The sequence below is a fragment of the Varroa destructor genome, unplaced genomic scaffold (assembly GCF_002443255.2).
Source record: "Varroa destructor unplaced genomic scaffold, Vdes_3.0 BEIS01000007.1, whole genome shotgun sequence".
NCBI lineage: Eukaryota > Metazoa > Arthropoda > Arachnida > Mesostigmata > Varroidae > Varroa > Varroa destructor.
In genome coordinates this window covers 25,260,138-25,272,571 of record NW_019211460.1, presented here as the reverse complement: position 1 = coordinate 25,272,571, position 12,434 = coordinate 25,260,138, and the positions used below count along the sequence as shown (strand labels likewise).

Sequence of the window (12,434 nt, the reverse complement as noted above, 5' to 3'; positions counted from 1 at the left end):
GTGTCCAGGTACTAGACCTGAATGCGCGGCTAGTCACAACTACGAAATGTCTCACTTCAAAAGTCATACTTCGGCATCAAGCTTTCCTTTGGCACTCTCCCGAAAAGACTTACTGCATCAATATGTCCAGTGTAGGGAACGCAACTGGATTAAGGTATTTTTTATATATTTTAAAAAACTCGATCTCGGGTTCACCGCCGTATCTGCCTTATCAAAATCTGGTGAAACGAGGATCAACGTTATCGCCCTATTAACTGTCGCATCATGTTGGTTTCACAGTTATGGTACTCGTGTTAGCTACGGCAAAGGTTTGACTAGAGAATGAGTGCAAGCGAAAAGACGCAGCTTTAACCACCTACCCCCTTTACGGTCCAAGCAATTACCACGTCTGCCATCAAGGGAAGGGCTCGTGTCCCTCAATGTACATATGTCTTCACTGTCCTGCTACTGAATAATGCAAATGGTTGGGTCGGACACGAATTCACTGTTAAATAAAGTACCGCTCCACTTTTTCCTGTCTAGTTACATTAATCGATACTAGAATATCTCCAGCTCCGTGTGACCGGAAAATAACGCTATAAAGCTATTCCCGTCTGTCAGAAGGTGTTCATCAGGGTAAGGATTGATTTTGACCCGACCTATATAATTGTTCGGTCCTTGACTCGTGAGACTACTGTGTTTTAAGGTGATTAAGTCGGCAGGGTCAAAGACGATGTCAAGTGCAAACAAGCAGATGGGGGATACCTTAACAGAAATGCTGAAGTTAACCGTATGGAGATACGTTCATTACGGTAACCACGCAATGCTCTTTAGACTTTCACATGGTAATTTTTCAATCACTCTGGTTTCAGGTGAAAAAATGACCAGTCGAAATTACGAAGGGTTTTGTATATATGATCAAAATCTTATATATATATATATATATATATATACATATACCCGAACAAGTATTGCCGGCTTTAAATGTAAAAGTGAAGCAAACATTTTTTTATACTTTAAAGCAGCGGTACTGAACTAAACATACGCCATCTTGATCAAAGGCGTTCTATGGTGACGCCATAGAACCATCGCTGAAAAATTTTGTTGATTCTTGGGTGAAAAGTTGTACGAGACATTTCTGCATTCATATATTGGAACCACATCAGTACTCCCAAGGGAGGTCTGCAAAGACCAAAGCAGATGATAGTCCTACATATAAAAGGCATGGGCTATACCACTTCTATTCCCTCAAGTTTTGCCGGGTAGCTAAATATGCATGTGGTCTGGCGTTGTAATGGACTAAGAGTACATCGTATCCAGTTGATTTTTTTTAATAGCTTGTTACTGTAATTTTGTTAATCGCTGGCAGTAGTAGCTCACAATGCATAACTCGCATCCAATCTCATAGTACCACCTTCTTTATAGTCAGTCCGGATTTAAGCACAGATTGTGGAGCTTTTCTTCACATAGACCACGCACATTATTACCGCATATGATCCACTTTTCATAATTAGAAATGGTTCAACTTAGTTATTTCTCGTTAGAGCTTTGCAATTGGAAATGCTTTTTTTTTTTTTTGAGGTACGGGAAACATGGAGCTTCCTTCAAAAGATTTCAAACTGCTTGGATATATATGTTTAGTTTTCTGGTGATATCGCGCTATAAGTTGATCAACTCTCTTTCATTATTGGTCAACGGCTACCCGGAGCATTTTGCACATCGAAACGATAAAAGCATATTTGGGCCGTGTCTTAAGCCCTATTCTAGAGTAATTTTAGGAAAAAAAAAATTAGAAACGATAGGAAAAAAGAAGTCGCATTATTTCAAGTCTGAATAAAGGTATTCCTCTAATTTTAGCATATTACTGTCAAATCTCAAGGCTTAGCTGATATTAATCGGTGTGACTTATATTGCCTGACCATCTGGCTAGAAAGACAATCATTTTCAACAATCCCATATATATAACTATTGCAACACACATTCAAAGCTTACTAATTCATCTCTGGTCATTTTAACATGATGAAAACTTTAACTATGTTTGCCTGCATGTAGAACGCACTTGAAAAAATTGTTAAAAATTTTTAATTGGATTTTTCAACTAAACGTTTCATTGGATGAATAACCGTTTTTTAAGCTGAATTACATGCAATGGTTCATTTGAAATGAAGAAAAACGAAGTAGACCACTAACTTCTAGAAAGAACCTATAGTATTTTGCCCTTTCATTTGAATGATATGAGATATTAATACTAGATGTACTAACAAGTAATTGTGTGTTATCTATAGAGTATTTTATCTGTTATTATCAATAACGTAAAAATAGTGGTGTCGTGTGAAATAGAACAATTCTGTATGATAATTTACTGAGCTACGCTAGGCAAGGCTACTATATTCCAAGGGCTAATGTAAACAGCGCATACAGATTGCAAAAGAACCTTTCTATGAATGACCATAAATCTATTAATAAATCAGTCGTACGAGCCTTGCATGAACGTACAGATTCTCTGTAGAATCTATTTTGCAATTTGTCGCACTTTTGACAAATTGTTGACACAGCTTGACGAAACACGCAACTATAAGGGTTACGCAATCAGCCAGAAACGGGAATATTCGTACAACGTATGTTTGATCACAAAATCCACTCTCTCTCGACGCCGGTCAACTCTTTCCTTACCTGGGCGCCTTTGGCGAGTGAACGAGCTTCATGATATCCGTTCGCATCGTCTTTTTCACATTACGTATAGTTTCTATAGATTTTCGTATTTCTCTGTCTCCGTCTGATAGCCTGATACACAATTCCGCGACCGGCGTCAGCGCTACTGATACTGGTGCTAGCGAGAGCACGATTATGATGACGACCCTACGCCAGCATTATTCGCTACGCTCCTTGAACAGACGCACGAGAGCTAACAGGAACGCAAAATGAGTTGCCTGATGAACCCCCCGAAGCGAACGTTGCTTCCCCTTTTGAACATCCAGTTCGAGAGCGGGTTTATGCGTCAGGTCTTCCCGCCGTGTCGCTCACAGGGCCGACAGTATATCGCCGTGCCGCAGCGGTGGATGAGTCGAACAGACTCGAGCCAAACGGAATCGCTTAGAGTGGGACTAGAACTGCGCTGTGGTAGTAACCAAGTGCAGGTAGTACTGCAACGTTACGACAGCCACGACGACGATATAATAATTAATATTTGGGCTTGATTAATGAACATACCATCGAATATTTTATTCACAAATAGAACTAACGCTGGATACCTGGCTGCATGATGGTGGCAAGCAAAACTAGCTGAGCTTACCACAAAACGTGCCAACGAAGCAACGCATGTGAATTAACTACGGCTACTATAGCCCCTAATTCTGGCCGGAAAGGTCGCGTAACGGTAATACAGTGGCCTATTTGATATATTGTAATGGAAGGTAGCAGCAATGCCTGTACCCTATCGGGAAGAGTCGTCTGACGGTAAAAGGGTGTCGCAGTGTGTGGATAAGTGAGCGTCCCCGATGGCAGATCGGCGGCTGAAATTGAGAAGTCCCGAGGCCAACAGCACATGGACAGACGCGTCTGATCACATTGTAGCACACTACAATGTGATTGACTACATTTACAAATTGCATCTCTATTTAGAAATGCAAACAATTCATCAGACAAATAATTGATTCAGTCAGTGATTCTATATTCACAAGCCTATACAGTCTCGTTTTGTTGCAATTCTGGTATCTCAATGGTTCTCTGGCTGTTTAGTGTTGGTAGCCCGTCTTGTCACTGTTTGTTCATTTCGTAGAATTTTATAAAGTTTATTCTTTCGACTGAAAGGATTACATACGAAAGTAAAAAGGTGACCTACGGTTAGCTCAGCCTTATGTACAATGAAAAAAAGGGTGTCAATAATCAACCATCGTCAAGCTAGAAATTAAATATATTCAATGAAGTAGGCAATCGTCTATTATGCGTATTGTACTTTGACTACTCAGCTTAAAGTTCAAAGTTTTAAGCGATACCCAATAACAACGCCAAGATAGAACATTAACGTAAGTCAAGTTCAAACAATTTGAATCATTTCTACATACATGTATATACCTACACAATTTGTATAAAAAAAAGGGAAAAAACTACTATTCTTGTAAACATTGAGCAAGATCCAAACTTATCCAAACATTTCCTAAAGACATTACTAAAACATCTTATTTTGATGAAGTCATACGAGTCGTCGCTAGAATAAGAGATCCACGTATTTTGAGTTTATGTTTATTTTATGAGAACACTAACATAAGTCCGTTGACAAATAGCATCTCAACTCGAGCGCGCAATTAACTCTAACTAATTGATTAAAAATATTAACAGGCAATACAGAGTCTACGACGTGATCAAATGTAATCTTGTTCTATACCTCACAGCAAGATCGTCCTCCTGAGGATACATCGTGTGTATGTACGAGCTACGTGAAGTTAAGGACTCGACTGAAGGCTGACGGATGCTCCCAGTCTCTAGTATTGCGTATCGATCTAATACGGAAGATATGTATCACTTTTTTGTTCTTTGCAGCTTGAATAAAGTGTAGTGTTTTCAAAACGGTCGTCGGCTGTCTGGCATCACTAAGAGCTCACAAACGCGTTAGCGGTGCAGGTCAAAAAAACTTGCATTGACTGGTCTAATGGGAAGCTTTAAATATAACCTCTAGTGTTGACCTACCAGTAAAAAAGGCCATTTTTCCTCGAGCTGTTCCCGCAGCACCGAAATAGCGGACTAACTAATATCAACTAGAGAAAAAAACACTTCATCACGCCCTCTGTCTGATCGACATAGAGGTGAGCTGAGTTCATCCTGTGGTACAGGGCTGCATGTGTATTCATGAAGATGAATAAGTACGTGTGTATTCTTCGAAATCCACGTCAACGCATCTCCAGTGCAGATAAATTTCCCAGTTATCTAAAGTTCCAACATTGACCACTTCCGATGGTTTATATGGTTGTTCAATATAGGCATTATATATATTGCCATCCCTCTTGATCATACCTAAGCTATGTGTATATACAGCTCGAGTATGTTGAAAAGGAATACGCGATTCCGCAAGAAAAATTTAGTGCGCCTGAAAAAACCTTTCGCCTAATTTATTTTCATTTTCTGCCTTGTGAATTCATATTTGGGTCTTGACGTTTACGTTGACCCGAAAAGGCAAGAGTAGACAGGCTTGGAAGAACTGATCTCTGTGAACATCAAACGTTGGTTTGAATTAAGCTTTCAGCTCAGGATTTTTAGAGCAAGCGTTAGATTTTGTGAAACACGTTTCATCCATCTTTCTTTTTGCTTTGAAGTAAACGACACTACCCTAGTAGAAGTTCAAAAGATAACTATCGTAAAATAACCCGTTACCTTTGATTAGTTTTCCATATAATTTTCTAAACACCTTGCGACGTCGAATTCCATTTGCTAAATTAGGAGACATCTTAGCCACTACGTCACTCTTAAACATATCATAATTTTGAATCAGACACACTGTTAGCGGGCCTTTTTGGCTGTCTCAGATGCGCAAATCTATCTCAAAATCACTCTTTTGATGAAATCGGCACAAACGTGATAATAACATAAGGGGAGATAACTAATACTAGTGAATGCGTCCGAAGACAAAAGGCGTCATAAATGAAAAGAACAAGCTCCTTACAATAGACGCAATACGTATAGCCTTTAACCGGTATATAGCTATGCATAATTGATGTTTTCTTTCCCATTCAGACTAATTCGAATAAGAAAATGGTACAACAGATAAAAGCGCAGACGTCAGTTATTTTCCTCTAGTAACATTTGCACGTCTACCAACCATCACGAACGTCTGCTCTAAAGCCTCTGTGTGTCACAGATTTCGCGATAGGTTATCTGCGTGCGTCTGTGTGTCTGTCACGTGTTGTGTACGAAAGCGAGCATGTGGCTGTATGTTTACGCGTAGATGGGTCTATTATGATTTGTCATCAGATGCAGCAGGTATATTCCGATGTTCTACGCTCAGTTATTGAAGTCCACAGTAGCGAAGGGAACTGGATCTATTTTCCTGATTCGTGATCTGGTCGGCTCTTTCAAAGTTTCGAAATAGAGACGAAGGGATTCCCATACCCCTCGCGTCCTGCTGTACCATGCCCCACGTAGTAGCAAAGTAGTCTTGAGCATCGTCCAACTAACGCAGTTCGACCGTTTGATACTGCCATCGGCATGCCGCCGCTGTTACTGCGACTGGTGCGGCTTGCTATTTAAAGTACAAAGTAATAGGGGATCTAGATGGAGTCCATTGGACTCTCAGTAGATTCACTTCCATTGAAGTCGTATTTCACACTCGAACAAGCCATCCCACTCGTCGGCTATAAGTTATGCGCTGCACCCGTGTCAGCAAGAGCGCGTCTGCTGTTCGCCTGCCCCACCCTTGAAGTAGCTGAGCTCAAAATATATTTCTTCTTTACTTAGTTGAATCATCATCATCATCATCATATACGGCTACCGCCGTTACTGATTTTGTTACTGTACCGCTTCGTATCGACGACAACGACAACTATGTTCCTTCGGGTTCTCCTTGTACCTTCACCCCCCACTAGAGACCTTTCTCACTACACTCGCATACATTCATTTTCTATAGTCGCGGTGTTTGTCGCAAGGGATGGTTGTTAAAACTCTGCGACTTTCATTCTGTAGCTAATAGCGACAAATGTATATGTCTATACGAGAGCGAGTATCCTGGCTGTGTTCCTTCTGATGACGATTTTGCCAGGTGATTTAGTGCCAGCTACTAGAGACAACCTGTTTTACAATTTTCCATAATAAACTTCATATTTGCAGTACGTTACAATACAGCAGGGCATTTCAGCGTTCGTTGTATACAGTATATTTTAGTACGTTAGTGCTTCTACATTACTTTGTGCTTGGAAGTATCTAAAAGTTCAGTCACAATAGTGCGTAGGAAGATTTACTTCTCAAGCGACGTGAAACAGTGTGCTATACATTCAAGAGCCCTGCTTCAATTCCAACTCAGTTGGCCATGGATATTACCCGATTGTTATTACTGTATATTTGCATGTTGCTGTTTGTGTGATTTGGGCATAGATACAATTGTGGAATAAGCCCAATAGCGCCGAAATACTGGTTGGTGCAACTGATTTTTGTTCTTGTCTTTTGTTTGAAAGGCCTGGACAAGTCCTCCACGAGGCTGCCTGACGATTTACCGTTAGGCAGCGCGTTTCTCACCTCTTTAGAAAGTCAATGTAAAGTACTCTGGCTAGCTCCTGAGGCTACCGAAGTAAACTGATGTAGTCAGGGGCAGCGTGTGCACGCGTGACAACAGCTCGTGCAACATTTTCAAAATGTCAAAAACGTCATGATCAGGTAGATACACTAAGCGTATCGTAGAGAACCTGACCATATCTTCATTGCTTGTATCTTTTTAGCTAAGTTGCGCCATATCATTAGTTACTGGTAGACGCTGCTCATATTCGAGGTTATTAGAGAATGAACTTGCATGAAGTTTTTATGTAACTTATTCGTTTCTTTCTTCATTATCGACAATGCGATATTACAGTTCTTTCACCGTAACCAGAATGGTTCACACTCGTATTCCTGCAGCCGCCGCATTCGGTTATATTATGCAAAATAATGAAGCAACGTTTGACAATGGCTTAACTTCCCGCTGAAACTTCGCACAAACTCTTTTACGCCATTGCTAAATACACGGTCGAAAAAACACCATTCGTGGTGCTATAGCGAGCGTAAAAGAGGACGTCCTGAGTCCAGCATGCTTGCGTTGTCCGTAGCTAGCGGTTGTGAACTGCAATGATAACAGTTTTGTATAATCAATTTTGTCAAAGCGAACCAAGGTCTCTCTGTCGTCTATTGGCTCTTAACGCGGTAACAACTCATTGTGCTACTATTATTATTTGAAAAAGCGTTCACTCTAATGGTCAGACTACAAGCCTACATTTGTTGTAGCTCTTTGGGGCTTACTATTGACTACACTTTGAAAAGCCGTGCAGTATCCACGTACTACCATAGAGTATCTTTATCTTATATAAAACAATTCTACAAGAAAACATTGGAAACGACTGTCCCGTTTACTGTCGCGCACGGTTATTAACCCATCTGATAAAAGGCTGAGTTTTTCACTAAAAAACATGACTATTGAGGGGTATAACCGCTACTAGAAGCAGACCGTGAAAAGTGTCGGCTTAACCTCGACCGCACCCTTCTACGAAGTTTTATCTCCGCCAGAGACACCGAACTATACAAAAGCGCATTTAGTGAGTTTGACCAGTCTAGTGTATCGGACCGTTGGACGAGGTTATGATTTATCTTGTGCAATCGTGCGAGATGCTACTGGATTGATGGGTAATTATTTGTTGTTGGCCGGCAGCCATCACGATCCGCTAACGAAGTACAGAAGAAACAGCCACAGCGGTCTATGGGATTGCAGCTTTGCGGGCTGCGGGGTGAGCCCTATTACTGAAGACAATCACGTCATTACTATTTATATTAGGATACCTCGCAATAATGCTGCGATGATAAAGTCGAAACAACCTCACTGAAGTGTTTACTGCGTACAGCGTTACTAGATCCAACCAAGAGACTCCATAGATTGGAGTAAGCTAGCCAAGCGTTATACCTAGGCTTAATGTCATTGTCTTCTGACACTTCCCAGCAGGCCCTTGATAACGTCACAAGCCATTGCCAAATTCGGCTAGATCTCGATTTAAATCCATGCAACTTGGCAATTTCAACCGATGACGCTCGTGCAACGATACTAAATTTATCAGAATCCGGTAGGGCATTTCGGCCCACAAGCTGCCGTATAAGCGAACGATACCTCTGTTTGCGACCTACGACGACTTCCCGCAGAAGATTAAGGACAAAAACTAATGATCGGCATTTAATTACAGACGCGGTAGGTGGTTCTGCATATTGTTCACATAGATTACGGCGATTTGCTGCTGTTGTTGCCGTTTGCGCACCTTTGGTACCGGAGATTCAACTTCGTAGAGTCATACTCATAAACTAACACTCATCATTTTTGTCGCGTACGACAAGGAAAAATTGTAAATTTACTTCATTCGCAGTGATTATTGTTCAGCTCGTCCTTTCTAATTGTGTTACATCATTGTGATGATAGCTTTTGTCATCGTTATTGCCTCGATAAGAACGTGGGCGTGTACGTTTATTGCGGAATACGCTGATTTTCCTTGTGCTTCACGTATCCAAAACAATCGATTCTATTAAATATGAACCGGGAGTTATTAATGCTCTGTATCTGGCAGTTGGGCTATTTACAACATTGCAGTTTATAAAAATTTCACAAGCTTCTACATTGTCGAAGCGGGTAGCACTTTTCTTCATAGAGCGCTCTAGGTCGCACTTATCGAGTGTGTGACAGACTTACCATTTTGAGGCATTGCATTTACCTGTGTAACGTACTACATTACTCCCTTGGTAAAGTCGACCTTATGAAAGACGCCACGGTGCTGGCTGCGGCCGTAAACCATAATGGCTGTAGATGCATCGAGATGATTGTATTATTAAACATTCTGGTCCTTTGACAGAACGATCGAAGAACACGCCACTTTCAGTGGTCTGGCAGGTGTGGAAGCGGAAATCCCAATTTCAATACGTATGCGTCTGTTATAAGCCACAGTGGGAGCAATTTTTGTGCAGCGGCTTCCGTTTGTGGAGGCGAACCGTTTCTGCTGGCAGAAGCCTTTCGAATTGTTGACATAATTCTTGCTTCAGAAGCTGTCATTATGCACCACATTCAGTTGGTTCACCATAGCAGTCAGATCAGGATCCTTAATCTGTCATAGTTTCCTATTGCTTACTGTTACATCTTTAAACGATGTGCAACATCTGTTACATTATATCGTAGCATAATCATATAAACATGCTAACAGTGTTGAGACACACGATACGGGATTTGTTTCCAGTGGCTGCACTCCCAGAACAAATCTGAAAGCCTTACTACTTATAAGCCGCTTTAAAGTTATATAGCCTATTACTAAGCAAGATGGACGATCATAATGGCAATGGAAGTGTCACGGAATGTTGAAAATGTTGGTACGGAAACACTTTTATTTCCACCATTGACTCTCGTCTGGGTAATCCTTCACTCGTAAGCCGGCTTGTGATTTGTAATTATGAAAACTTTTGGTTTTATTGCCCAAATTTACACATTTCACACCACATAGTAACATCACGCAGATACAAAGAAATTGCTGGAGTTTTGTAAATTATAGACAAAATCAACCACGCCTATTTCCAGCGCAAAAGTCAACTTGATCCTACATATATTTGAGGATCAAAGCTTCGTCAGACTCATGGGTGGTGATAAGGTGATAGCATTCGTCAGTGACAAGGTACGTGGAAGAGTCTCCTCCTTAGAGGCCCTGCCACAAATACTCCTTTACTTAAACATTTGGAATTAAGGATACGCCGTATTCAACGAATTAAGCAGCACGGTACCCTTGAGAAGGTAAAAGACTTAATAAATACCTATTGATCTTAATCACTGAAGTACTCGAGAATTTGCGTAACCAATTGAATTAAAAGGATAGTTATGTTTTTCTGAATACTGACTATTGGTCTCATTTGCTTGCTAACGATATTTTGCCAGCTCCAACGTTATACTGCTCTTCAATGAAGTGTAGCAGACGCAAACACGAAACAAGATGGATACGTATAAAAATAGCCGGCAAGGCAGCTCTTATTGCATTTCGTTACATCTCCATTATCTCTAGTGCTATATCGTAACACATTTAACTTCACCTTCGAAACTTGAATCCCTATAGAGTTCAATACATAAGGCACGATTTTCCTTGATAAAATTTTCTCACGTAGCGTCTTAGCGTAGAGACGTATGTAGTAACTAGAAAATGATTATCTTGTCCAATAAATCTCTCTGGTCTGTTACGCTCCCAAGTACATGCAGTTGGTGACCTAATCTATTTGAAAGCGATTTCGTCGCAGTAAATAAATGATATAACAATGGCTTTCGATAGGCAGTCAGCTCAGAAAGCCTTAGCTGCGTATGCCTCTCAATCGAGAGTGCATGCCTTTGGGTTTCCTGGGTGCGGAAAGAAGATGTCTAAATGGGTTTTGATCTCGAAGCATGCGAAACTCTTCGTTGTGCAACGTTCCTCATGATGATCATAGAGAGTAACGGTTTTTTTTTTTTTTTTTTTTTTTTTTAGCAAACAAGTTATAATTGAGCTAAAGTTGTGTGGGACAGAGTGTTTCCATCTGAAGCAATGAAGCCCTGAAGCTTTCGCCTTACGCTGGGAATGTTATTGCCGTCAAGCATTGTCGCTTACGGCTCGCTGTCATCTATAACACTGTTCGTTTACCGTGATGTTGATCAGTTTGTTGCCAACTACCTACTGCCGACCTGTTCAGTCAATATTAGTTAGTAATCAATTTTCGTTGTTTTTAATTGTCGATAGTGTTTCTATTTTGAAATGGTCAGGCCATACAGAAGAACTAATTTGTTTGTTACTAATCAAAGTATTAATAGACTACTAATAAGGGACTGCACGAAACCCGGCTCTTTGTTAGCCGCTCGTACTTGTCATCACTGATCTTATGTAGCCTTGTGTAACAATGCTAAGAGCACGAGTTAGGTCGAGCAGCAGAATGCAAAAACAAAGTAAAAACAGGTAATGAAAAGCCTTAGTGCTTCTGATTTTCCTTTTTTACAAATATTATGGAACCATTATATATTATTGTTACTATGAAATTTCTTATGATTAATTGTAGTTATGAGAATTATGCGTCCACGTTGAATATACTCTCGATGGCTCATACTGTTACGAGGATTATGATATCGTTTGAAGGGACTGACTAACACAATCGCGCCTAATTTAAGAAAAGGGCAAAATAAGACAACAGAGAGAGAGATATCGAAAATTGCGAAACAACGCATCAATAGGGCATATTTAAGCGACAAAAGCAAAGTGGTAGCGTCGATTAGAATAGAAAAAAGAAAGCTCAAAAAATATTACCTAAATATAAAACATCTTAAATTGTAAATAATAATGTTGTTATAAATAAATGTTGTTTGGTGTTTTTTCCTGTATTTGACGTATTTGGCTGACGGTAGATTATGATTACCTCATACTGTACACAGCAAACTTCCACTATAGCTACATTCGTTAAGTGCTTAATTAACAAAAACTATATATATATATATATATATATATATATATAGAGATGTGTGCCGTGCTTTATACGTGTATATATAGCGCGTTCCAGAAAATATCGTACAAACTTTAAAAAATAATAAAATATTTGAGATTTTTGCTCGAAGCGTCAATAAGATACGTATTATTAGAAATATGCCACAAATAGAATAGAAATCATAATAACATTAGGTTCGGGAAGAAGCGAAGTGATGCTTTCATTTTGAAGATATTTTTAATGTGTATAACTTGACATGGTTGCAAGGCGCA

General features: G+C 40.1%; 1 protein-coding gene and 1 long non-coding RNA gene across 2 annotated transcripts in view; one reads left to right on the top strand and one right to left on the bottom strand.

Moving 5' to 3' along the window:
• Positions 1 to 5,982, bottom strand: part of LOC111253933 (lachesin-like) — a 203,593-nt gene extending 197,611 nt beyond the window's left edge. Inside the window, exon 1 of the mRNA XM_086973930.1 lies at positions 5,347 to 5,982. The gene's annotated coding sequence lies outside the window, so the exon portion shown is untranslated. The remainder of the gene's footprint in view (positions 1 to 5,346) is intronic.
• Positions 1 to 12,434, top strand: part of LOC111254748 (uncharacterized) — a 92,270-nt gene that overhangs the window by 21,698 nt on the left and 58,138 nt on the right. The window lies entirely within an intron of this gene.